The sequence below is a fragment of the Lolium rigidum genome, chromosome 7, assembly GCF_022539505.1.
Source record: "Lolium rigidum isolate FL_2022 chromosome 7, APGP_CSIRO_Lrig_0.1, whole genome shotgun sequence".
Lineage (NCBI taxonomy): Eukaryota > Viridiplantae > Streptophyta > Magnoliopsida > Poales > Poaceae > Lolium > Lolium rigidum.
This window is the reverse complement of record NC_061514.1, coordinates 359,476,720-359,501,348: the sequence shown is the minus strand read 5'-3', so window position 1 is coordinate 359,501,348 and position 24,629 is coordinate 359,476,720. Positions and strand designations below refer to the sequence as shown.

Sequence of the window (24,629 nt, the reverse complement as noted above, 5' to 3'; positions counted from 1 at the left end):
CGCTCAGTCGAAGAGGAATTTGTTGGTTAACATTCGATGGTATCTGTGCCGTGGTTTTCACACTGTAGACGCACCTTCGGATGTACTGTGGTCCATGCGTCTTATCCGAATGATGGGTGATCGTGTACGCAGCAACACTCCTAGCTAGCTAGTAGCCATGCTTTCCTAGCTAAAACAGTTGGCGACATGACCATCTCTGCCGAATCTAGTACTGACCCGAGATTTCTCTTCGTAGCTTCGTATCATTCCAATAGGCCTTTAGCCTTTAAATAGGATCCTTGAACAGATAACCACTCCTACTAGAATAAGTTGAAGAATTTTTTCATTTCCTCCATTATCAAAGTACACTTATTGATTTAGCAGTACCCTTCAGTTTTAGTGAATGAGGTTTATATTTTTTTTTCTAAAAAGAATAAGTAAAATTCAACTAAATCTTTTTAGAAAAAATCAACAGCTATAATATTATTTACGCATCATATGAAAATATTTTTCATGGTGAACATAACAATATTAATTTTTTAATTTTTTTGGTGCAGTTCTTTATATAGTTTTTTTTAAATTAACCTATTCATTGGAATCGGAGATATTATTACTCCCTAGTGGATATGATGAAGACTTTGCACTTCAAGTTCCTGCGGTCGCGAGCATAAGAAAGGTTTTTATGTAGGGGAAAAACAAGCTTTCTGATCTTTTAACATTTTGAAAACTTTTTTTTGGGGTAAAGAGAGCAGTATATGGACCTTGGATCAAAACAGACGTTTCGCGCTCTTCAAATAGAAAACTTCCATTTGCTCCCATTATCAGCACATCATCATACTCCACGTAGTGGATACAGTATGATGAAGACTTTTGCACCAAGTGCTCCTGCGGTACACGAACTGTTGCGAATTGCATGGGCATTTAATCATATCTTTCGTGCCGTCTTACTATATAACAAATGATTAGGTGTAGCAAAGCTTAGTCAAGATCAGAGGGGAAGTGCCATCATTGCGGGCCTTGCTTGCAAGCGAGGGTGCACCGTGCACTGGGAGGGGGCAGGACCGCAGGAGACATGCAACCAACCAGAACCGGGTGAGGTAATGCCCACTCAGCTACTGACGGATCATACACATTGAATCGGAGAATTATCTCCGGGACCACGTGTATCCGTAGCAACCAAGCCAGCACACGTCCTATATCTTGTACTCACGTGCAGGTCCGCTACTATCATCGAGGCTTTACTATGCTCGCTTTTCCTCGCCTTGAAAATTGAAATGGAGGGCTTGTGTGATCTTGGTGTCAGAAATTGTTACAAGTATTTATTATTTAAAGAAGTGTTCCAAACTAGTGTGTCGTTTGTAGGATCTCTGGCAATGTTTTGGTGGGACGCAGATTTATTAGAAGCAGCCGGGCCGGGAGAGGAAAGCTTCCCTGTCTACATGTGGAGTCACTTTAGTTTTTTTTATTAAGATACAAATAACACTTCCTCCATCATGAATTAGTTGCCTCGGGTTTGTTTCAATTCACATGTATTTACGTACTAAAACATGTCTAGATACATACAAATCTAGACGAATCCGAGACCAGTAATTTGAGAAGGAGGAAGTACTTAAATTCGACCTGATGCTATTCATTTAAGTCTTGGTGCAAGGGTCCAAACCGTGACATAGACCGAAAAAAATCAAGACCATGTCATGCTTTTCTTTTAACTCACTCCGGTATGTTTTGTTGACCCTCATGATCTTGTCTAAGTTGGTCAATGTGGATAGTTCGATAAATATTTCACGTTCGACAAGCATCACTCTAGGTCCACCTCTTCCCCCTTGACCTTGTATTTGCTCGTGTCCTTACTTTTCATCTTCCAGAAGGACTTAGTTAGTCATTATTTGCCACTGTGGTGGATCTGGAGTTGTCGATTAGACCAAGTTGTCGAACTTTGATCATTAGCTCGTTGGTGACCTGTATCATAAATATGGTTTAGGAAAAGGGTGTCACGCTTCTCTTCGACATTGTTGGGGTTAGTTGGCAGCCCTAAATGCCGACCATTGTGGCACGCGTGCATCGACACAACGAGCCATAGAGGGAATGGCCTATTTATACCGTCATTGGACGTGCATGCGAGCTTCCCTTCCCTTGTTCCACGGCGTTTGTGGTGCGAGAGCATGTTGGGTGGCGTACAGCGTGTTTGTGGGCCCTTGCATTTACCCCTTCTTTCGCTTTTAGTTTATGAAATGGGCGGTAGAGTTGTAAATAAAGGACTAGGTTTTTTCTTCTTCAGATCATGCAATCTTAAATTCCGGGCCATTGAAGCAATCACTCACAAACCCTCATAATGAGTGGGCACGTCCTCCTCAACGACACACTCCAAGCACTAAACGCCCCAAACCCGTCCCCTACCTACAGTCACAAATCACAATCGACACGCCCGGGTGTCGGCTCACTCACTCATCCATACCATTAGATACCATCCATCACATGCTAGTCCCGATTATCTGTTGGTCGCGCGAGCACAAGACGATGAGACGACAGATGAGAAGGGCAGAAAACATGTTCCATCCGATCGAGCGAGGGGCGTTATCGTCCACTTGGATAAGGAAGAAGGCTCCAAGCCGCGGGTGATCGATCGATCGGTCGCTTTGCGTGGTTTGCCGTTTACGTTTGTCGCGGCCGTTGGTTGAGTGGACTGTGGACAGTGCCACTGAAACCCACCACGTTGGTGTGCTCCTCTTCCCATCGTGTTCTCTTCATCCTTCTGCAGTCCGCAGGTTGGCTGGTGACCTCGCCCGATCGCCGATCACAAACGAAAGCGACGCCTTCTCCGGATACTCATATCATACTCTCCAGTGCTGGTGGTAGTGGAAGAGCAGAGCAGCAGTTACACTTGTTTTTCCTGAAGTGGAGCGGCAGCTATCTGAACGTCTGAAAACATAAGAGTTATCTGAAAGACTGCGTGCTCCTGATGGCGCTGGCGTCCGCTTGCCGTTCCTGTCGAGGCAGCTGGTGGTGGCAGGCCAAGGGGCTGTCGGGATGCGGCCTGGCGGCCGTTTACGTGGTCAGGTACCGGTGATGCATCGCTGCGTCGCGCTGCCGTCCCGGGAGGCAGTGTTGAAAAATTCTGGTCAGGAAAGTAGTTATTTTCTTGATTTGTTGTGACGTGGGAGCCATGGAGGACGTGGCGGCAGCGTGGCCAGCATGTTTGGCTCCAGGCTTTGGACTTTGGGGGTTTGAGAGGTCGTTTTCCTTCTCCGGTGACGCGCCATGGCCCCGCGGGTTATCCCGTCCAAGAGAAATGGATTTGCCGTCCCAGAATAGTGTGGGGATGATGTTTTTGATAGAACCGTGTAACCTATGATGTATATACTGGTGGCCAGGAAAGCTGTTCATTTGCTGAGTTGGTCGAAAAATGGACGATGGGTTAAATGTTAAATTTTAAGCAACTTATTAGTATGATTTAATCCGAATAAATAGGACATGAACATAGAAAAGAATTATACTATCATGAACACTAGTAAGACAGACAGATGGTAGATCACACTTAAACATGATAAACGTACCGCTTGCTGTTGCGTTTGCTCTAGGTTCATGTCTGAAATGGCTGCATCCGTTAATAACCCGCAAATTATCGCACAATTAGTTTCTGAACAACAGAAACTATAAACATCACTGCATGGATGGGTATGAACTCCCTTCCATCTACGAAATACCAGCGCACTGCAACAAGGAGAAAGAGCACGCGCTGCACGCCTAAGCCACCCTTGGCTCACACCTTAGATCGCGCTCATATGGGGAGAGTAACTTCTACTAAGAACATCACACAACCCAAGGCATTTTGGCTGACACGACACGCCAACGAATGTTAAGAAAGAGAGCGAGAGGTGGAATCTAGCCATGTTACCATAACATCACACACCCTCAAGACAAGTTGAGTCTACACCAAGTAAATGACACAATGCATGACACCACATATTGGGCTACTACCCACTATGGAGGTAGTAGACCTGTGACAATTTTAACATATGCCATGTTACTAGTCTTAGTATTCCCTCGACCAAGTGACTAGCCTTTGTTTGACAAGAAACACTCACCCGAGGTCCAATCCTCTTGCTGGGTCATTGGTCATAGTGGGACGGCATGCCATGTTATTAGCCTAGGTTGCTTACCTCCATAGCGGGTAGTAAACTCATATGTGGTGTCATGCATTGTATCATTTATTATGTTGTAGACTCATTCATATTCCTGAGTAGCTAGTTACCACCTCACTCTCTTCATCATTACACTAGCATGCCATATCACCAAAATATCTCTGAGAGTGTGTGATGTTACTAGCTATGTTACTCCTCACTATGAGCAAGCCTAACCTAACAAAGGGATTAAAATTTCCTACTCGACAAGTGCCCGGGCACGATCGTGTTCAGCGCTGCCCCCTCCTTTTCCTCCGGTCCGATCCACGTGTGGTCGCTTTCTGGGAGAGATTGAGTCAGGCCCACCACGAGCGATCTTATCCCTTCTCCATGGGACTTCTTCACTTTTTCCATCGACATAGCTCCACGAACGCCACGCCGCCGGCCGCTACCCCGCTGCCTGCAGCCGCCGCCGCCACCTTTCGCGAGCGCTGGCCGCCGCCTGATTATCATTAGCTGCGCCGCCGCCGATTAGCCCACCTCCACCACTGCCGCCCGTAGGAAGGGAAGTGAGAACCTCGCGCCGCTGGCCGCTCCGCCACCGCCACTATCGCGGAAGGCCAGCCGCTAACGGCACAATTCCACCACCGGGCCGTCGTCTGTTGGGAAGAGTAAGGACTTTGCCTCGGGCTGTCGGCGCGCCGCCGACCCCCTCTCCGGCGCCTGTCGGGAAGCACGAGCCGTCGTCTTTCTCCGATGGGGTCCTGGGCCGTCGCCCCTCGCGAATGCCCATTCCTTATGACTCTTGCCCTTCCAGCGCCTTAGCTTACATCTGTGAAATATCTGGCTGATGTACAAAGTATGCTTCTCATAATTCTCGTTGTAATTTTTTTTTGAAGTTGAACTATTTCTCAATTCTTACATCCTAATGATGGCATGTGTGATGTAATTTTTCTCATTTCTTTTCTACATCCAAGATCCAACGATCCTGAAGCTTGGATGCAAATTGAATGAACCACTCTAGTTTTTTATATCCCCACTGATGAAAGTGTTGATGTATTTCTTTTCTTTTTGTACATCCACCGATCTAGAAATTTACGACCACGTGATACTACTTTGTCTAATCGATTTCATGAATTGGACGAAGGCCAGAAATGAGAAGTAAGCCGATTTTTGCACGCCACATGTTTCACGCAATGAGAACTTTTCTATTAGAAACTATGTTTTAGACTAATCATTTCTACAAAGAAAGACTTAAACTAACCAAGAGCGCGTACTGCAGCAACGCCCTTAAAATTTTGTTTCATCCTTTTCATGAATGACGGAATGAGCCGTGGCAGAAAGATAATTCCCACTACTTCAGCAAAATTCTAACATTAATTAACTCGTCGGGGCTAGCCTTGAAATGCATTTATGGCAAAAGGCAGAGGAGCACAATACTGTACTCCGTACAGTATTTTTTCCTCACCCGATCAACTCAACTAAGAAAGCAACGTGGAGGCCGAACTGCTACACAGCAAAGGATGCAGTACCATGCTACCATCGAATCGAAGCAGCCAGTGATGGGTTTGCTACAGCGACTAATCTGTTTCCCGATCCAACTTTTTTTTCTTTTGGGTGGACCCTGATCCAGTACCCTTTTTTTAGATGGTCCTGATCCAGCACCTGAGAAGGAAAAGGCACAGGAAAACACACTCTTGGGGCCTGATCTTGTGATTTGGGCTAGTGAAGCAGAAAACATAAGTAGCTACTTTTGGGGTTCTGATAGCCAGAACCAAACGGCCCATAATACCATGGGCTTAAACTACCAGCAGGCCTCACTAAGCCCGTTTTCTTGCATCTCACTCTACCGCAAGATACAACCTCCGCCTCCACGAGACGGCGGCCGAAGCCACGGAACCAAACCCCGGGGAAACCCTAGCACGAGGAGAAGGGCGCGCAGCCATGCGCCGGCGGGAAGCAAGAAGAAGAACAAGGCAAAGAATGGCGGCGGCGCGGCCGCCATGGACACCTCCGAGGGCGCGCCCGCCACATTCCACCGCCGCAGAAGCGCCCGAGCGTAATTTCGTGCCCCTCTGCTTATTTTTTTTCAATGATTTGTTGGTGTTCCGCTCCTTGACCCGGATATATTCGTTCCTTCTTTTCGCCCCTTTGCAGCGATGGATACGTCCGAGGGAAGCAGCAGTCCTCGGCATCCACTGCGCTCAGTTCGATCAACAGGTGAGCGAAAACGATTACAGCAATTGATATTTTTTTATGAATTGGCACGGATTGCCACCGGAGTTAAGGTAAGCGCTGTCTGATTTACAAGGTTATGAAGACACTCGAAGCTGCTAGAATTCCACTTAACATTAGTAGCATGTAAATGAGGGGTGAGCCCCTGACATACCGATTAGTTTGTTTTAAATTTTGGGAACCTTTTATTAGTTTTTACAATGTGAAGATTTCCGCATGGAAATTTGCTGGATGGTTCGTTCAGCATGTTCTGTTCATGCTTAGAAGTGCACATTGGTTAGAAGAATGCGTAACGTGTGATGCTGTGAATACGCGGGTTAGAATTAACTCTCATTTCCATGAACGGCACACCCTCGGTTCCATTTTTAATTGATGTTCTGTCAAAAACACACAAGATTAAAAAGCTGATGCATTTTCCTTTCTAGCCCTCCTTAAAATTTTAAAATAAAGGAAGCGAATCCTCCGGTCTGCTCCTCCATCCAGCCATCACACGCCTCGCTCCTGCGGCTTCCTCATCGTGATTTCCCCTAGCGATTATCTCCACCCCCTATAGACCTTTTTCCCCGTGCTTAATCCTGTGCCGTAGATGTGGGCCCCGAGCTCGGCCTCGTCATCGGCGATGAGCCGCGGATGGCGCTCCACCGCACGGTCGTCGAGCGCCCCTCCACTTAGGGTGTGTTTGGTAGGCGGGGCAACTCAGTAATTTCTCATCTCAACCGAGATTTTGAGAGAAACACGTGTTTGTTAGCCGCGGTCAACTCCTCTCGGCTGTGCCCGCTTCATGCGGAAAAGCCTCCTCGAGCCGGGTCCGGTTGTGAAGCTCAATCGAGCTTCACAACCCGACTCGGCGAGCTCATCCCCGAACATCCCCACGCGCCGGCTCGCGCACCCCCAACCCTCACCCGCACCACTTCTCTCTCGCTCATTCCTTTCTTTCAACCCCCAAAGTCACGCCGCCTCCTCACTCCCGGCCCGAGCACCGCTGCCGCCGAGCTCCGAGCACCGCGCCCCAGGTCCCGAAGACCGCGGCCGCCGCCGGGATGAGTCGCGCACGCCGAGCGCCCGCCAGCGCTCTCGCGCCTGCCAAAGGATGATGAGGGACGATAGAAGAAAATAAATTAAAATAAAATGCAGTAAGGTCCGAGTACTAGCTTCTACACACTTCTATATTATTCCACAGTAAAATGATCCTTTAGTCCTATGTATTATAGGGGTTTCTGAGAGTGTTCTAGGTATGAGTTGTAACTTATCTCTTTCCTAGCTTTAGTAGTGTTCCCTAGAATGTTCTAGTTGTTAGTAGAGCTAACTTGTGAGGGCTCATGCGGCTTCATAAATAGAGGTCCAGACCTCTGCATATGTAACCGGACTATGTACCATCTACCTATCAACAAAGAGAACTTTCTGTTCTTGTTTTAAGATCTTGGATTAGATCTTGTGTTGAGAGTTTGGATTGAACTCTTGGACGGCCCCCGCCCTAGAGCGGTATATCTAGCCTACGCCCTAGAGCGATATCTAGCGCGAGCACGTTGAAGCGGTTCCTTCAACATTTGTCTTGTCCACATTGTAGCTAGCACTGGTGGAGGCTGCTCCTCCACAACCTTGTCTTCTTCCTGGGTGTATGAGCCTTGTTCGTACGGTCCAGTCTGTTGGTTTCCTCATTGAGACGTCGCACCAAGCAATGGACGACTGGGGAAAAGAGTGGATGTTGTAGATCAACAAATCCAAGCTCTCCGTGAAGATCTTAACCGCAGATTTGATCAGCTAGTTGAGATGGTAAGAAAGGGTGTTCCTCCGCTGCCAATGAAGAAGAATCATCAAAGGATGGAGAAGATGCTCGAGCCGGAGGAGAAAGGGAGGTCGTCTTGGAGCAAAAACACCTCAACCATTGTTGTTCGAACGTACCTCAAGAAGGCCAACTTATGTTAAAACTTCCGAAGATGAAGAATATAGCTGAGGACCTTGAAGAACCCGACCCCTATGCACATCCAAGAGTACCCAACACTACGTATGCGAGGGATACATACAAGGTGAAGGAGTCCGAGATCCCTACTTTCAATGGAAATGTTGATATTGAAGGGTGCCTTGATTGGTTGTACGAGGTGGAGACTTTCTTTGAGGTCATGAATATTCCGAAGGACCGTAGAGTCTCTTTGGTCGCATACAAGCCGAAAGGAGGCGGCTGGTGCATGGTGGCACTCGCCTCAAGAAGACCGTAGGCTAAGAGGAGAACCTCGTGCGCATCTTGGCGGCAAATGAAGAATCTTTTAAAGGGGAGATTTTTGCTGCATAGATTATGATCGAATCCTATTTATTCAGGCTCTGAGAATTGTGCCCAAAGAAATAGGATCTGCTTTCGAATATATATGAGAGGAGTTTCTAAGGCTACAAGTAAGGTGCAACCTTGCTTGTAAACGTAAGATCAACAAGTTGCAAGGTACATCAATGGTCTCGGTGATGTTATCCGGGATCGTTTAATGATGCGGCAAATTTGGTCCCTTGATCAAGCACAAGCTCTAGCCTTAAAGGCCGAGAGGTTGGTAAAAACAAGAAAGGCAAGTAAGGCTCCATATTCTCATACGGAATCCTCACCTAGGAGTAACTCCCATAAAGCCGGAAGAAAAGACCACTCAACCCAAGGAAAAACAACCTGCCCCAAAACAAGTTGGTGGTAAGAGCGTAGGACCAAGCCACGTGATAAAGTGTTATAAATGTGGTGAAGAGGGACATGTATCTAGCAAATGCCCATTGCGGAAATTTGTCAACACCACAATCCATGATGGTGAAGATGATGAAGAATATGAATGCGAAGATGTAGAAAGGACAAGATATTTGTGAAGAAGAGGGAGAAGAGGTGGTATGTGTGATTCAACGCCTCTTGTGCTCAACACCGGCAGCCACAACACACAAAGGAAGAAAATATTTGAGAGCAAGTGCACGGTGAATGGCAAGGTATGCAAATTAGTAATTGATAGTTGCGAGCTGCGAGAATCTCATCTCCCAAAATTTGGTGAACCATTTAAAACTTGAGACTCATGATCACCCAAACCCATACACTATTGGATGGATCAAGAAAGGGGTGAATATGAGGGTCACCAAACAATGCAACCTGCCACTCTCTTTGGGCAAGTGACTATCAGCTCAAATGTACTATGTGATGTGGTTGATATGGATGCCAGCCATGTTCTTCTTGGGAGACCTTGGCGATGTTTGATGTGGATACCACACATAGAGGAAAGAAAATTCATACTCCTTCACTTGGAACAAGAGAAAGATCATCATTCTACCCAACCAATCGGGATCGTAATAGCTCTAAAGAGGAGAGGGAAAAGTATGTTAACTATTTCTCACACCTCTAGTGAGTTTATGGGAGACTTGAAGGAGGCAAATTTGTGTGCCTTGCACTTGTTGTGAAAGGAGAAGTGGCACGAGAGGTTGAGATTCCAAAGCAAAGGTACATGACCTACTAGCTGAATTTCGGAGCATACTTGGAGCAGCCACAAGGCCTACCGCCAATGAGAGGAATTCAACATCGAATTGACTTCATTCGGGAGCAAGTCTTCCTAATCCGCCACACTACCGAATGAGCCCAAAAGAGCATGATATACTCAAGGAAAAGGGTGGAGGAGTTGCTCGCATAAAGGGCACATTCGAGAGAGTATTAGTCCGTGCGCCGGTACCAAAGCTTTGATCACACCAAAGAAAGATGGATCTATGCGCATGTGTACGGATAGTAGAGCTATCAACAAGATCACCATAAGGTACAGATTTCCTATTCCCTGCTTTGGATGATATACTAGATCAGCTTAGTGGTGCGAGAGTATTCACAAAGCTTCGATTTAAAGAGCCGGATATCATCAAATTCGTGACAGACCCGGGGACGTAATGGAAAACAGCTTTAAGACAAAGGAAGGGTTGTTTGAGTGGATGGTGATGCCATTTGGACTCTCTAATGCACCAAGTACCTTTATGCACTTGATGAACCAGGTACTTCGACCCTTCTTATCCCACTTTGTTGTGGTTTATTTTGATGACATCTTGATATATAGCAAGGATGAAGATGAACACTTGCATCACCTCAGTAAGGTACTATGTGTACTAAAGGAGAACGAACTCTATGTCAACCTGAAGAAGTGTGTTTTCCTTCAAACAAAGCTTATTTTCTTGGGCTTTGTTATAACAAGTGAGGGCATTCACGTTGATGACTCTAAAGTTAAAGCAATCAAAGAATGGCCAACTCCAAAGACTATTTCCGAGGTGTGAGAAGTTTCCATGGTCTTGCAACTTTCTATAGGCGGTTTGCAGAAAAATTTCGGCACCATCATGGCACCAATTACGAATGCCTAAAGAAAGGAAAGTTCCAATGAGAACGAATCTACTTTGAAACTAGTTTCAAGGAGATAAAGGAAAAACTCTCACAAGCTCCCGTCTTAGTACTACCCGATTTCCACTAAAACTTTTGAGCTAGAGTGCGATGCAAGACGGAGTAGGCATTGGGGCTGTTCTATCTCAAGAACTGAAAACCCATTGCATTCTTTAGTGAGAAGCTAAGCGAAGCAAGACAAAAGTGGAGTACCTATCGACAAGAATTATATGTCGCTTTCCGGGCTTTAAAGACCTGGGAAGTCTATTTGCTGCCTAAGGAGTTCATTGTTTACGAAGTGATCATCAATCCTTGAAGCATTTTAGAAATCAAAAGCATGTGGATCGCATGCTAGCTAGACGAGCAGCATATTTAGAGAGGTTTAACTACCTTATTGTGCATAAATGCTGGAACAACCAATAGAGTCGCGATGCTTTGAGTCGCCGTGCATGCCTCTTGGACTTCTTTTGAGGCTGAACTTCCGGACATGGATCAAATAAAAGAGTTGTATGAAGAGGACGAAGACTTTGGCCATGTTTGGGTAAAGCACCTAAGAGACCAACCATTAGGCGACGGCTATTTAATGCAAGATGGTTATCTCTTCAAGGGTGATCGGTTATGCATCCCAAGAAGTTCTCTACGTGACAAGTTGATTAGAGAGCTCCATTCAAGTGATCTTAGTGGCCACGTGGGACGTGACAAGACTATCGCTAATCTAGAGGCTCGTTACTATTGGCCACAATTGAAGAGAGATGCTTTGGAAAGTTTGTTCGGCGATGCCCCATATGTCAAACATGCAAAGGCCGGGTCCAAAACTCGGTGGTTATACATGCATCTCGCCTATTCTCGATGCTCCATGGGAGGATATCTCTATGGACTTCGTCCTTGGGTTTGCCAAGAACAAGGCGCGGGAATGATGTCGTGTTTGTGGTGGTGGACGTAGATTCTCCAAAATGGCTCATTTCATCCCATGCCGCAAGACATGAGATGCTCGCCATGTTGCAAATTTGTTCTTCCAGAGAGTGGTCGGACTTCATGGGGTTCCACGGTCCATTGTTTCGGACCGGTGATAGTAAGTTCCCTTGCTGCATTTTGGATGACTTTGTGGAAGCAATTCAACAGCGAGTTAAAATTTTCCTACTACGGCTCATCCACAAACGAGATGGCCAAACGTAAGTGGTGAACAAGTCTTTGGGTAATCTGATCCGTTGCATTTGTGGCGATAAAAAGGGACAATGGGATTTAGCCTTATCTCTTGCCGAATTCTCCTACAACAACTCCAACCATAGATCAACAGGGAAGGAGTCCATTCTCTATTGTCTACACCAAAGTTCCAACCCATGTGGTGGATCTATTGAAGCTACCATCAAAGGAAGCTCAAAAGCAGCCTTGTCCTTTGCTGAGAACTACACAAAACTATTTGAAGAAATTCGCGGTGTCTTGGAGGCACAAAATCAGAAGTATAAACAGTTGGCTGATTGCAAACGGAGGCTGAAATCATTCCAAGTTGGTGATAAAGTGATGGTATACCTCCGAAAAGAAAGACTTCCTCTAGGCGTTAAAGGGAAGCTTAGGCAACGGAAATATGGACCCTTCTTCTATTCTAAGGAAGATAAATGATAACGCGTATGTGATAGATCTTCCCCCGGAGATGGGCATATCTCACACATTCAATGTGGCAGACTTGGCCCTTTATCATCCAGAACAAGCACTTTATGAAGATAACTCGAGGTCGAGTTCTAAACAACCAGGGGAGGATGATGAGGGACGGTAAAGAAAATAAATTAAAATAAAACGAAGTAAGGTCCGAGCACTAGCTTCTACACACTTCTATATTATTCCACGAGAAAATGATCCTTTAGTCCTATGTATTATAGGGGTTTCTAGAGTGTTCTAGGTATGAGTTGTAACTTATCTCTTTCCTAGCTTTAGTAGTGTTCCCTAGAATGTTCTAGTTGTTAGTAGAGCTAACTTGTGAGGGCTCATGCGGCCTATAAATAGAGGTCCAGCCTCTACATATGTAAACGCGACTATGTACCATCTACCTATCAATAAAGAGAACTTTATCGTTCTTGTTTTAAGATCTTGGATTAGATCTTGTGTTGAGGAGTTTGGATTGAACTCTTGACAGCCCCGCCCCTAGAGCGATATCTAGCCTACGCCCCTAGAGCGATATCTAGCCGCGAGCACGTTGAAGCCGGTTCCTTCAACATTTGTGCTCGTCCACATTGTAGCAACACTGGTGGAGCTGTTCCTCCACAACCTTGTGCTCGCTTCGACCCGAGCGAGACCGTCTCCCGCCGCCGGAGCCCACCTCCCGTCGCGGCCGAGCACCCCGGCCGTGAGTCCCGACCACCGCGCGCCCCGCGAGCCATCTCCCGCCGCGCGCGAGCATCCTCCCGTCGCGGCCAGGATGCCGGCAAGGTCTCCGCCGGCAGAGAGCCTCCTCATGAACGGACCCGATTGCTTTTCGTTCTTTTGAAGGTCCCTTCTGTAAATAAACTGGCCCTGTTTGTAAAACTTGCCCTAATTGAATTATTGTGTATTTTATAAAGTGTGTATTTTATATTTTGATATAGTCTCAACTTTGTTCAAATATTAAATTAGTGCTAAAATCAATTATGGTGGTATCCTAACCATCTCATCTCATACAAGTGCTACCAAACAACATCTCATCTCATCTCATCTCATCTCTTCTAATACATGTGCTACCAAACAACACAACATCTCATCTCAGCTTAGCTTGGTTAGGTTCACCATGTATGAGAGGAGATAGTTATTCTCCGTTGGCCCGGGCTACCAAACACACCCTTAGTTGGCCGTTGCTCCAGCATACACCACCATGCAGCGGTCACCATACACGGCTGTGTTGGAGAACGACACCCTTGCCGCTGGGCTTCTCATGCGAAGCTCCTTCCTCTGCCCTTGCCTGTCAACCTGTCGAAGAGTGCCGCTCCGCTTCTTGCTCCACCGATCTACTACCCAAGTAACATGGTGACCCCAAGATCTAGAGGAAAGAAAGACACGGTGTCGAGGTGATGCGTGCGAACCAGGCGGCGGCGATTGTAAGCGGTGAAAACGCTGTGGTGAATGGTGCACTGTGGAGAGAGAGACGGGAGCGTGCTGTACTGAACCGAGAGGGGTAAAATCAGAAAAGACGGAAATCATACAGTGCTGATTCCAGAAAGTCAATTATCTTGGAAAAAAGAGTCCAGTCCAAAACGCCAACTAAAATGGAACAGAGGGGGTATCTTCTTAGCCATTGATTATATTGCTGAATGTTGCAACACTGAAAAGCCTCTCTCCATATTTTATCTATAATGAACTCTACCAGTGCTGTTGCTGTTGCTAACTAGGAGTCTGTACATGTGATCATCTGTTATGTAATAATATATCTATGTTCACAGTTGGTTTTAAATATTATATATTCCATATTATGTTGAAATTGATGCCTATTTACGTATGAAATACTTGGTTTACTGGGTTTTGTCCATTGCTTTTGCGATGACAGCAGTCATCTGGCTGCTGACATTCTGCGTTGTTATCTTTTCCATGATAAGGTTATATGAATTGAGAAAAACAAAAGCCAAAAGTAATGCAAAAAATAGTGGGTGCTCCACAGATTGTGGAGAAAGTTATTGCCAGTTACCTCTTTGTCCTGGCCACATCTGCACTCTATCATAAACCAGCCTGTGATATTTGTAAAGTTTGCCACCCATTCAGTCCACAACATCTTGTGAGCTTCTCATGAACTTTGACGTTTTATATTTAAGTTATGCAAGCGTTGATGAGATTTATCAACCCATAGTTAATTAAATTGTATTTTCCTTTCATAGCTTAACAGTCTAACAAACATTTCACTGGCAGACCCTGACAATTCAGAGTAGCGTTTTAGCTATGGTTTTACCACACTATACTTTTTTGTTCACTGGTTAAGGACTGTTCGTAGAGTAATAACATCAAGTCTTAACTGGAATTGCTACATATTCTTTTCACTAACCTGATGTCACAGCTATATTAAATTTGCCAACACATGTGTTCTGGGATAGCATTTCCTGCATGCACATAAAAGTTAACTGGACACTACTTAAATATGTCACTGTTGTTACACCTTCCTAATGCTCTGGAAATTTCAAGCAATTAGTGTCATCACGTTTATCTAAGCTAGCACTAAGGGATGTGAGATCAGAAAGATGTGATCCATTTCGTTAATAAAAGTGAAATTGGATATGCGCTTGTGCTTTGCTTTTGGTATGACATTTACCTGTTTTTGCTTTCTGGGCGTATATTCTTGATACGAATATATGATGAATCTTGTTCTTACCTGACCACTCTCTTTCACCAGGAAAATAAAAAAGGGTGCACAAATCAAAAGGACCAAAAATATGAGGAAAATGAAAGCAGTTGCCAGGGCTATCTCGAAAACTGAAATGTCGGAGGAGAAGGTTCTGAAAGACAAAAGCAAGAAGTCCAGGATCCAATCTGCCAAGTCTTTGTATGATTAGAGTTTCAACGGTTAGCATTAATTTGGGCACCGGTATATTTCTGCCCTGTAGATCAACCAAATCTATGTCTTCCAGAAAACATGGTTTGCCTCCAAAGATTGTTATTACTAGTTTCTTTACACCAATTGAAAGATGACCTGTGATGATGCCTGGTATTAAGTTGGGTGTAGTAGATCATTGCATTTTTTTTCCCCCGAAGTATTATTTTGATCTTGGGCCACTGAGCAAATCCTTTGCAACCAGAATGCATCCCGAGCCTAAAGAAAAAATGGAAAAACTCATTGATTTGATAGACCATATTCTCTGTTTCTGTTGGCATATGGTTACAGTTCTGCTGGAAGAAAGGGGCACCATTTTATCTTCTCTTAACAGAAGAGCTTTAACCGAGATATTTTTAGCTGATGGCATGTGCCGGAGGCCAGGGCGGCCTGGGTTTTTAAATGATATCAGCAGGTCACGTCAGTTGTTGATAATATATATATGCAGTTTTTTTTTGACTTGAGTATATATATGCAGTTACGCCCAGGCACTTGTGTTGATCTGATCGATTGGGTGGATGGCTGGTTGCCCAACGTGTTGGCTGATGAGAAAATGACGTGCCACTAGTTCCGTTACTTTTAGTTCCAGTTCTTACGCAACAGAGAACTCTTAGCTTTAGTGTTTTCTCTAGCGAGGTTTTTCATTGTGGTCCAGAGTGCATCCGAGAGTGCATCCGAGGAACTCTGCGTATTGATGTGATTTAATCAATAAAGCGCTGTTTCTGTAAGAAAAAGAACTCTTCGGGATCAAGAGCTATCTGACGCTTCTGCGCGGTTGAATGGGCTCCCTCTAATTTTGACACGGCTTCTCATTTCAGGTCTGAAACAAATGAAGAGATAGGTATATGCATTTTCTCAGAATTCGACAATGATATTTTCAAGTAGGACAAAAGACCGACCAGGTAACCGAACCGATTGTTCCATTTAACATAGAAGTCTGCACGATCGAGCGATATGCTTGATAAGCTACTAAACAAACAATCAATAAACATAGAAGTATGCACTCCTCCATCCCAAAAATATTCTATCTAGTTCAAGGTTCAGGGAGAATGTAGAACAAGTTTTATGTCAATCGAAGTACGCATGAGTATATGGCACTTCTCTTCATCTCAGACATTGCTCATGTCGATCTGAATGTGTGCTGCAGGCATCGGGCCAGTGTGCGTGTCATTCAGTTGCAGTGGGCCTGGCTCTCCTCCCCCAGCATTTTCGTCACTAACATCAACATGGACGTCCTCGATGTCATTACTGACGGCTTCATGTGGTGGTTGTTGATGTGGGCTTGGGTTGCCACCCATGCCATCCTGCAACGGACTTGTCTCATCGACAATGCTGTCGGGCACACTTTCCACATCATCTTGTCTGACTCTAGTGTATTTTGCATGAACCAACCTTACAATGCTTATCAGCAGCATGAGAGTTGAAATTGATCCCGTGATAAAAAAGAGACCAGAGAAGCTTCTGAAAGTGAGATCAGCAAAATCAGTGTCAGGTACCGTGCCAGAACCCATTAGCGGTGCAGCCGTGCCAAACCATTCCGCTTCTATTGCCGAGCTATCAGGCCCTTCTGCTAGGTTGAGGATGGCAGAGGAAAGGTCATGCACGAGTGGAGAACCTAGACGAAAAGCCTAGCGGTAAAAAAAAAATGATGTTAATAGGTATTTCGAAAATGTAACATATATATAGCACTAAAGCGAAAAATAATGAATATGCAAAGGCATTAGGTTGAGAAGCTTACAAAACCAAACCCAGGAGTCTTGTATATGCACCCGAGCATCATAAATTCATTTTTGTTCCGACCGTCAGAGAGGAAAGAAGTTAAATAGGGAATTTCATCGACGATGGCCGACACCCCTCCATTCTTTGACCCCTTCCTCAAAGCAGCAGCATACTCTTCTTTCGTCGTGTATTTCATTAATTTACTTTCGCTGATATTATGATGAGCTATCAAGAAAGACCGCACAAAAGAATCATCTTGGTATCCTATAAAGTCGCCGTCACGCTGGAGCTGGTCCAGATCTGTAACCTGAGGAATAAGTCTTTTCACGGTCATCATGGATGACAAACTTGCCGTGTAGCTTGTTACCAGAATCAACACTACAAAGCACCATACAACCACAACAATTTTTGACAAATTAAGGGCTTCGAATACCTTGGCCTGTGAATGAAATAACCAATAGGTCACGTTATTTTAGAAGAAACCTATCAAGATACTGGCGAGGCATCAAGATACTGGCGAGCCAATAGTTTAAGTTTGAGGTGATTACCATGTGAAAACGTCAAAGTCGAGAAAACGAAGTACAGGGCATTGCTGCACTGTCTCGAAATTGATCCTTGGTACTCCGGATTTCCTTGCAGTTCAATGATGCACACAACAAATCCAAAGTTCCAAACTCAGTGGCTTAGAAATGTCCATGTATGCGATTCATACTTGACGAGCACGAGCATAGACACACCAGACTGTGTGTATGGCACCGTGAAGTCTGTGGCAGCGACTCGTTTCGCAGTTATCGTCACATCACCTACGGCACCATCATACACCTGATTTTCCACACATTTTTTTGCACACGTTAAAATGTATACAAGTATCAGAAATGAAAATGCTAACCAACCAATTCTCGTGAAAGGATGAGCTGGAAGTGTGTAGGATCAAGCCTCACCCCTGAAGACACGTTGCCAACTAGCTCATCATAAGTACCCTGAAAAAGCCAAAATTGATAGCACGGACTAGGATTCACGTTCCTCATAGCAGCCTTGAAGATATCAATGCTGTAGCCAGTGAAATTATGGTTCATGGGATTCGGATCAGTAGCTTGAACAAATTCTTTAAAACCATGTTTCAGTGGTACACCAATCTTCATATATGGACCTTGGCAATCCTCGCTTGTTTTTATTGTAGTATCTAGTTTTATGCCGCTTCTTTTATCGGTCGTCGGGGTAAGAAAGGCTATACTGTCACTTCCAAGTGTAAAGCCAACCTTGGCATGGCCTACAGAAACTGTTAGAGGATCTTCTAGCCAGAAAGCACACGACGTTGGGGGAAATGTCGGAGAAGGAGAGAACCGGAATGTTGTTGGAGTGGTCTAGGTGCGCGACTTGATCAGCTTTGCTCGGTGTCCGTGGCCCCCATATCATGGCTTGCACTTGGTCATTTCTTATCAGGTCCCCGGCTGCAAATCACATACGCATCACAAAACTAGCCAAGTAAATAGCATGATCTAAGCAACTATTGGCCAAGTAATGAAATAAATGTGTCTAACTGTTAGATTGTGCACTCAAGCTACAGATGAAATTGCGGGACAAGAGGTGTGAAGTGCATTAGCAGGAACTTTTTTCTCGGCCAGGATTTTCGGTAACTGAATTGTAACCAGAACTACCACTCCCCGAGAGAAATATTGTTACCAGGAAAAAAGTTCGCAAAAATAATGTTCACGTCTAGATAGATAAAAACTGCAAATGATTTTGCAAGAACAAATGAAGATATTCCCAAAAAAAAAAACAAATGAAGTTGGTGGGGCGAAAAGCATCTCGGTGGTAGCTCTGATCGAAAGCACGGCCGGTGCACACTTATTCAGGGCCCAGGGGCGAACAAGACAACAAGGCCTTTGTTGAGACAAATACACCTCAAATATTTATATTTCAAAAGAAAAATCTATGCTCACTTTATTATAGTATAGAGTGATGAATTCCAAAATCTAAAATTTACATCACAACTATTTATTTGTACCGATCAAGAGAACAATAGCATGCAAGTAAGGAATATGTATAGTTCTACAAAAGATCATTTTCATATGCGCATTTTTGGCAAGTGAGACCATTAATTTCTTCGACACTCTACATAACAAATACGCTTTGAAGTTGATTACTCCTTGGAGTTTATTTGTCACCCATAGAAGAACTTCTGCTTCTAATATTTATCAATTGATCCTTCCGGGATTCTACAAGTTCACATGTCCTTTTCTTAGTCCCTACCGGATAAATACTTTCTAGAATACAACAAACAAAAGAACTGGATATTACTCTATCATTCAGCAAGAACGATCTAAGACCACAGCTAAACTGAATCAACTTTTCACTATGCACATGATTGCGGCAAGGACGAATACATACCATCTCTCAAACATCTTGCCAATGGGGCGAATGGAAAGAGAGACGGGGTTGGGGAATGAGATTAAGTTGTTTGTCTCCAGTAAAAGCTAGTCGTACCCTTGGAATCGAGGAGACACTAGAGCGGTGTCACTGTTTTTGAGGGTTGGGAATTTAGGCAAGGACAGGACGAGAGGAACACGATTTTTTGTGAGGATATGGAAAACGGGCTGCTAGTTAGCAGTTTGGTGGGGTTTACCTTTGCACGGCCTGATTGTGGGCTCTATCGTGGATTTCTTGGGCCTAATGCAGAAACATATTATTACACGTATAGAAGAACTCCATGGACATGGGTCCCCTACTTGCCAGGGGCCCAAGACGGTCGTCCCGTTGCCCCGGCCTATGGGCCAGCCCTGATAGGGATTAATACGAATTATAGTAAAAGATATGAACTTAATTATGAATCAAGAAATATAGGATAATACAACTTATTATTGCCTCTAGGGCATATTTCCTTCATACTCCTCCTATAATTCAATATTTGGCAATAATGTGTCAGGTTTACAATGGTGAGATTGAGTCATCCCTTTATGCTACCTAAAGGACATCTTATATACTATACCGAGGGTAGGGTTTACAAAGAAAGTCCTACCTGACTAGGTCATGGAGTCCCAAGGCGGCATACATGTCCTTCAAGTCTTGTGACCCCAAACACCTTCCGAGCTTTGTCTTGGGCTAATCCTAGACGGTTGGTCGCTCTGGTCTTGGGCTCCAGGCGGAAGGGTAAACCCTGGTGGGATTTTACATCCATGCCTCTTGTGGGCCACCTACGTTCGCTGACATTTAACATTGTCACGTCTATACCCATAAAGTATATCCACAACAACTGCCACCATGGCCCACACCATCAGCGCCTCTTCGACAGGCTCGGTCTCATCCGTGAGTGCACGGCCTTTGCCAACTCTCTCGGGGAGCCGCCTTGCAGTGTCCAACATGTCCTTGTGTCATCCCAGCTCGGCAGCTACAGTTCTAGGTCGCCAAAGATCACATCCATGCCAAACGGCCCCATAATTTCTATCCTTGACATAACCCACACTCATGTCGTTGGTGACTCAGCGCCGAAGCATATCTAGAGGCAACTAGTACTCTCCACCGCCAACACTCATGCGCCCCACAAACTATTCGTCGAAATTCCAGACTAACACCGTTCAGCCTGGTATGGTTGCAACCTCTCATTTCTCTATCCATTCGCATGTCAATATGGCGTGTAATGTGCAAGCATAGGACAACCACCTTATGGACAATGAACAAGATAATTAATAAGAGGTTCAACAGTATGAGCTCTATATTGATGGAGAGCCATTGTTTGTGGATGAGATCGACAGACAAGCCACGACAAAAGAAAAGGAAACGCCATAGGACCTAGCATACATGATCGGGAGGAGAAGTTGCTCTATGATGCTTGGATGGACATTGGACAAGATCAAATTTGCGGTGTCGAGCAAAAAGGAGGTATTGGAGGAGGGTCGGCAAGTACTTTCATAAGCATAGGAAATTCTCGCCCTACAGTTTTGAGAGTGATCGGATATGATGTCTCTCTTCAAAAGAGGTAGACATTTATACAAGCGGAGTGCACTAGGTTTTGTGGTGCGTACGAACATGTGAAGGACCTGCCTGTGAGTGGCATTTGCATGCAAAAAACCTCATCTAATATAAATATGTGAATACACCTTCTATATGTTACTCCGTAGCCTATTGAATTTTCATCCATATGTGTAGGTTCTCTCGAGCTTTGGATTAATTCAAGGAGTTCTATGAGAACAAACCGTTCATGTTGAGACATTGTTGGAAGAAGATCAAAGAATATCCCAAGTGTGAAACAATCTATGTTTCATACAAGAAAAGTCTAGAAGGCCCAAAGAAACGTGGCAATGATTCATCGGTCATTGATCTTGAAGAGGGCAGCCCAAGCATAGTGGGTCGTGCGGTTTGGCCAAGGGGCAAAAAATTTCCAAGCAAGTTCTAAAGTGTGGATGCGATGTTTAAGGGGTTTACCGCCAATAAGGAACATGTAAATGCCAAGAGGGATGTGAGGATACACCGGAAGAAAGAGGAACAAATGCTAAGCTTTCTTGACCTACAAAAGAGACCCTTAAGGTACAACGAAGAGCTCTTTAATATGAAGAGGCCAATGCCCGGTCAAGAGCTATCAAAGTAGATGCAAAATTGATCGCCGAGGAGAAGCGGATCATGATGAACGACTTGAGCATCATATACCCAATTCAAAGGGGTTGGTACAAGAATAAGTAAATGATCATCTGAGAACGCGATGCGTGATCTCACATATTTATCTTATTTTGTGTCTTTTGTATTAACTCTGTGTCATTTGACCCTCACGGTGTGGCATCTCCTCTGGTGGCCAGATCATTCAGATCTCGTCACAAATCAAGGCCTTACTCGCGACCTTCTACCTTCTATGCGAACATGCCATGGATTACTTCGTGCTTGAGTTCACGCCGTGTGCGTGTTCATCATGGGAACTGTCTGCTGCAACACCATTTTGCTTCTCGTCGCTGAGGTGCCGTTGTTGCAGGATGATGCTAGCGAGGCAGACATGGTTGTTCAAGGAAGAGGTGGTCCTCCACCAATGTGCAACATAGTCTCAGTTTTGAAGATCCGATGTGGCCAACTTTTAGGCTTCGTAGACGTGCATGCACGCCGTGGGTGCGGTCTGACACGGCGATCGGCGTTTTGCTGCAGTGTTGTCGACAAGTGGCGGTGACCCTGACCGACTTTGTTCTTGGAGGTGGTCTTTGAACTCCATATCTCAATTTCCGAGGCAAGAGCCCTAGGGTTGAGCTTAACTGGGTTTGATCTTAATTGGTTGTACCTCGCAATAATGGCTTCATAGTCGTTTCTTTGGTGAAAACATTGTGTCGAAATTTAGGACTTTTACAGGGTGGTGAATCCCGGGATCCGACCATTGGATGATGGCGGTGTTTATGCATTGTTACCTTATTGGAGGCGTCGTTTTGGAGAACCTTTTTTCAAATTCTAGGTGCCATCACCACCGGTGGTGTTTTTGTTGCTTGAGATTCTCGGATTGCTTTGGTGTTTTTTTCTTTGGCTTTCTTGGCTATGTGCATCCTATATGTCTAGACTTGCTCTAGATATTATGTTGTTACGATAGCTGTGTGTAATTGGTATGATCTTAATATTAAGTAAGGGGATTGGTGTTTTGGAACATGGGAGCATATGCTCCCTCTATTTTAAAATGCATCTTACATACATTTTGAATTTCAAGAAAATTGAAACGGAAAATTCGTACATACATTTTCACGTGTTACACGCTCACAAAGTTGTTTCATAAAAATCGACTTGTCATGTGACATGTGTAAAAAGATAAAACTCAGTGCTAAAAATAATGCTTTTTACAAGATATATTTTCTCTTTTTACATAGATCACCTAAAAATTAGTTTTTTCATGAAACTTAACGAACGAATATATATTATGGAGATGTACCTATAGATTTTTTTTTTAAAATTTGTCGGCACTTTAAAATATGATATTCAAATTCCTCACATTTTCTTGTAGTCATGCATATATTATTTGTCTAATTGTGGTTTACAGATTTAAATATATTAATTATTTGGCCATATTATATGAATAATGCATATATTATTTGATAATAATAATAATAAATGAATGAAAACAAAATTATTTCATATTCGAATTTCTCACATTTTTCTAATAATAATGCATATATTACTTGTCCAATTGTGGTTTCCAGATTCAAAGATATTAATTATGCCATAATATATGAATAATGAAAATATTATTTGATAATAATAATAATAAATAACAAAATGATTTCATATTCAAATTCCTCACATTTTTTGAATAATAATGCATATATTATTTGGCCATATTATATGAATAATGCATATATTATTTGATAATAATAATAAAATTAGTTTTATTACTGATTTTATTTTCATTGGAATTCAATATTATTATCTTATTCCTTATTGTTTACTTACATAATTGTTTTTGGTTTCAAAAAATGTAGAAATGGGACACAATGGTATAATAGTTAATAGATATGGTAGTATTTACAACAAGTCACAATCAAATTCGCGGGAGCACAACGAGAAAAAACGAGAGGAGTTAAGCATGCTAAGGGTGGAGTAGTGTGATGATGGGTGACCGACCCAGATGTGACCAAGTCTAGAAATAGACTAAAAATTAAGTGTAATTAGTATTAAAAATGGTAAGTGAGAGAGTAACGAGTTAAACAATTAAAATAAAAGGAAAAAGAAATTATAAAAATGAAAAACAATTTTGGAAAATAATAATTAGTCTTGGTTTACGAGCCGAGACTAAATGTCCTCTAGCCTAAACTCTGTACCGCAGCCACGTGGAGAGCCATTTGTCCCGGCTGCTAATTAGGCCGACCCCTTTACTCCAGCCTGGCTAGTTCCGGTTGGTCAACCTGGGCTAAAGCCCGTTACGGGCCGAAACAGAAGGGCGTGTCTCCACTAGTGAGCTGAATTGAATTTCCCTATAATATATTCCTTCTTTATAAAAATATCAAATTTGTCAAGCTGTCACGCCGTGGGAGTGAGTGGCTATTTGTCCCAGAGACTTTGAATGTATGAACGTCGCGGGTTGTGGCTCTTCCTGCGCCCACCCGGGGTGGACCACCCCATCTCATGATTATTTGACTCATAATGTTTGAAGTTTTATGACATGTTGAAACTGAGCTCTTCGAAGTTTGAATGTTTACCACTTACCAGCGTGCGCTGCCACGGCGAGATCCCCGCGCGAATCGATCACGCGAAGCTCCACCCGAGCGGTGCCGTGCGCGGCGTCGAAGTCGTCCAACGCCTTGGAAATGCAGGCGCGAGTCTTCTTCCCCACGTCGCTCGTCAGGTCCAGCACCACGCCGACCCGCACCGGCGCCGGCGCCGGCGCAAGCACAGGCCCCGCCGCGGCTGGCGAACAAACATCGACGGAGATGCTCCAAAGCGTGAGTGAAGAGAGGAACACAAGCAAGCGCCTTGTTGTCCACTCCATGTGCGTGTGGCTGTTTCCTCGCAAGCTATACAAGTTACTGATCTTTAACCAGCCGGCTTAAGTCTATACCTGACAAACATATATACATATACTTGGTTGTAAGTATGCTGGAGATCGAGATGCATTACGTAGATCTCGAAAGAAAAGCTCATGAAAATCGGATGTTCCTATGTACGCGCACGTTCCGAGAGCTTGCTAGCGATCGACCCATCGACGAATGACAGTTGG

General features: G+C 44.2%; 2 pseudogenes; one reads left to right on the top strand and one right to left on the bottom strand.

Moving 5' to 3' along the window:
* The first annotated feature begins 5,513 nt into the window (after window positions 1-5,513).
* LOC124678095 lies at window positions 5,514-15,398 on the top strand (annotated as a pseudogene).
* A 949-nt stretch (window positions 15,399-16,347) lies between these two features.
* Window positions 16,348-24,401, bottom strand: LOC124673652 (annotated as a pseudogene).
* Window positions 24,402-24,629: the final 228 nt, after the last annotated feature.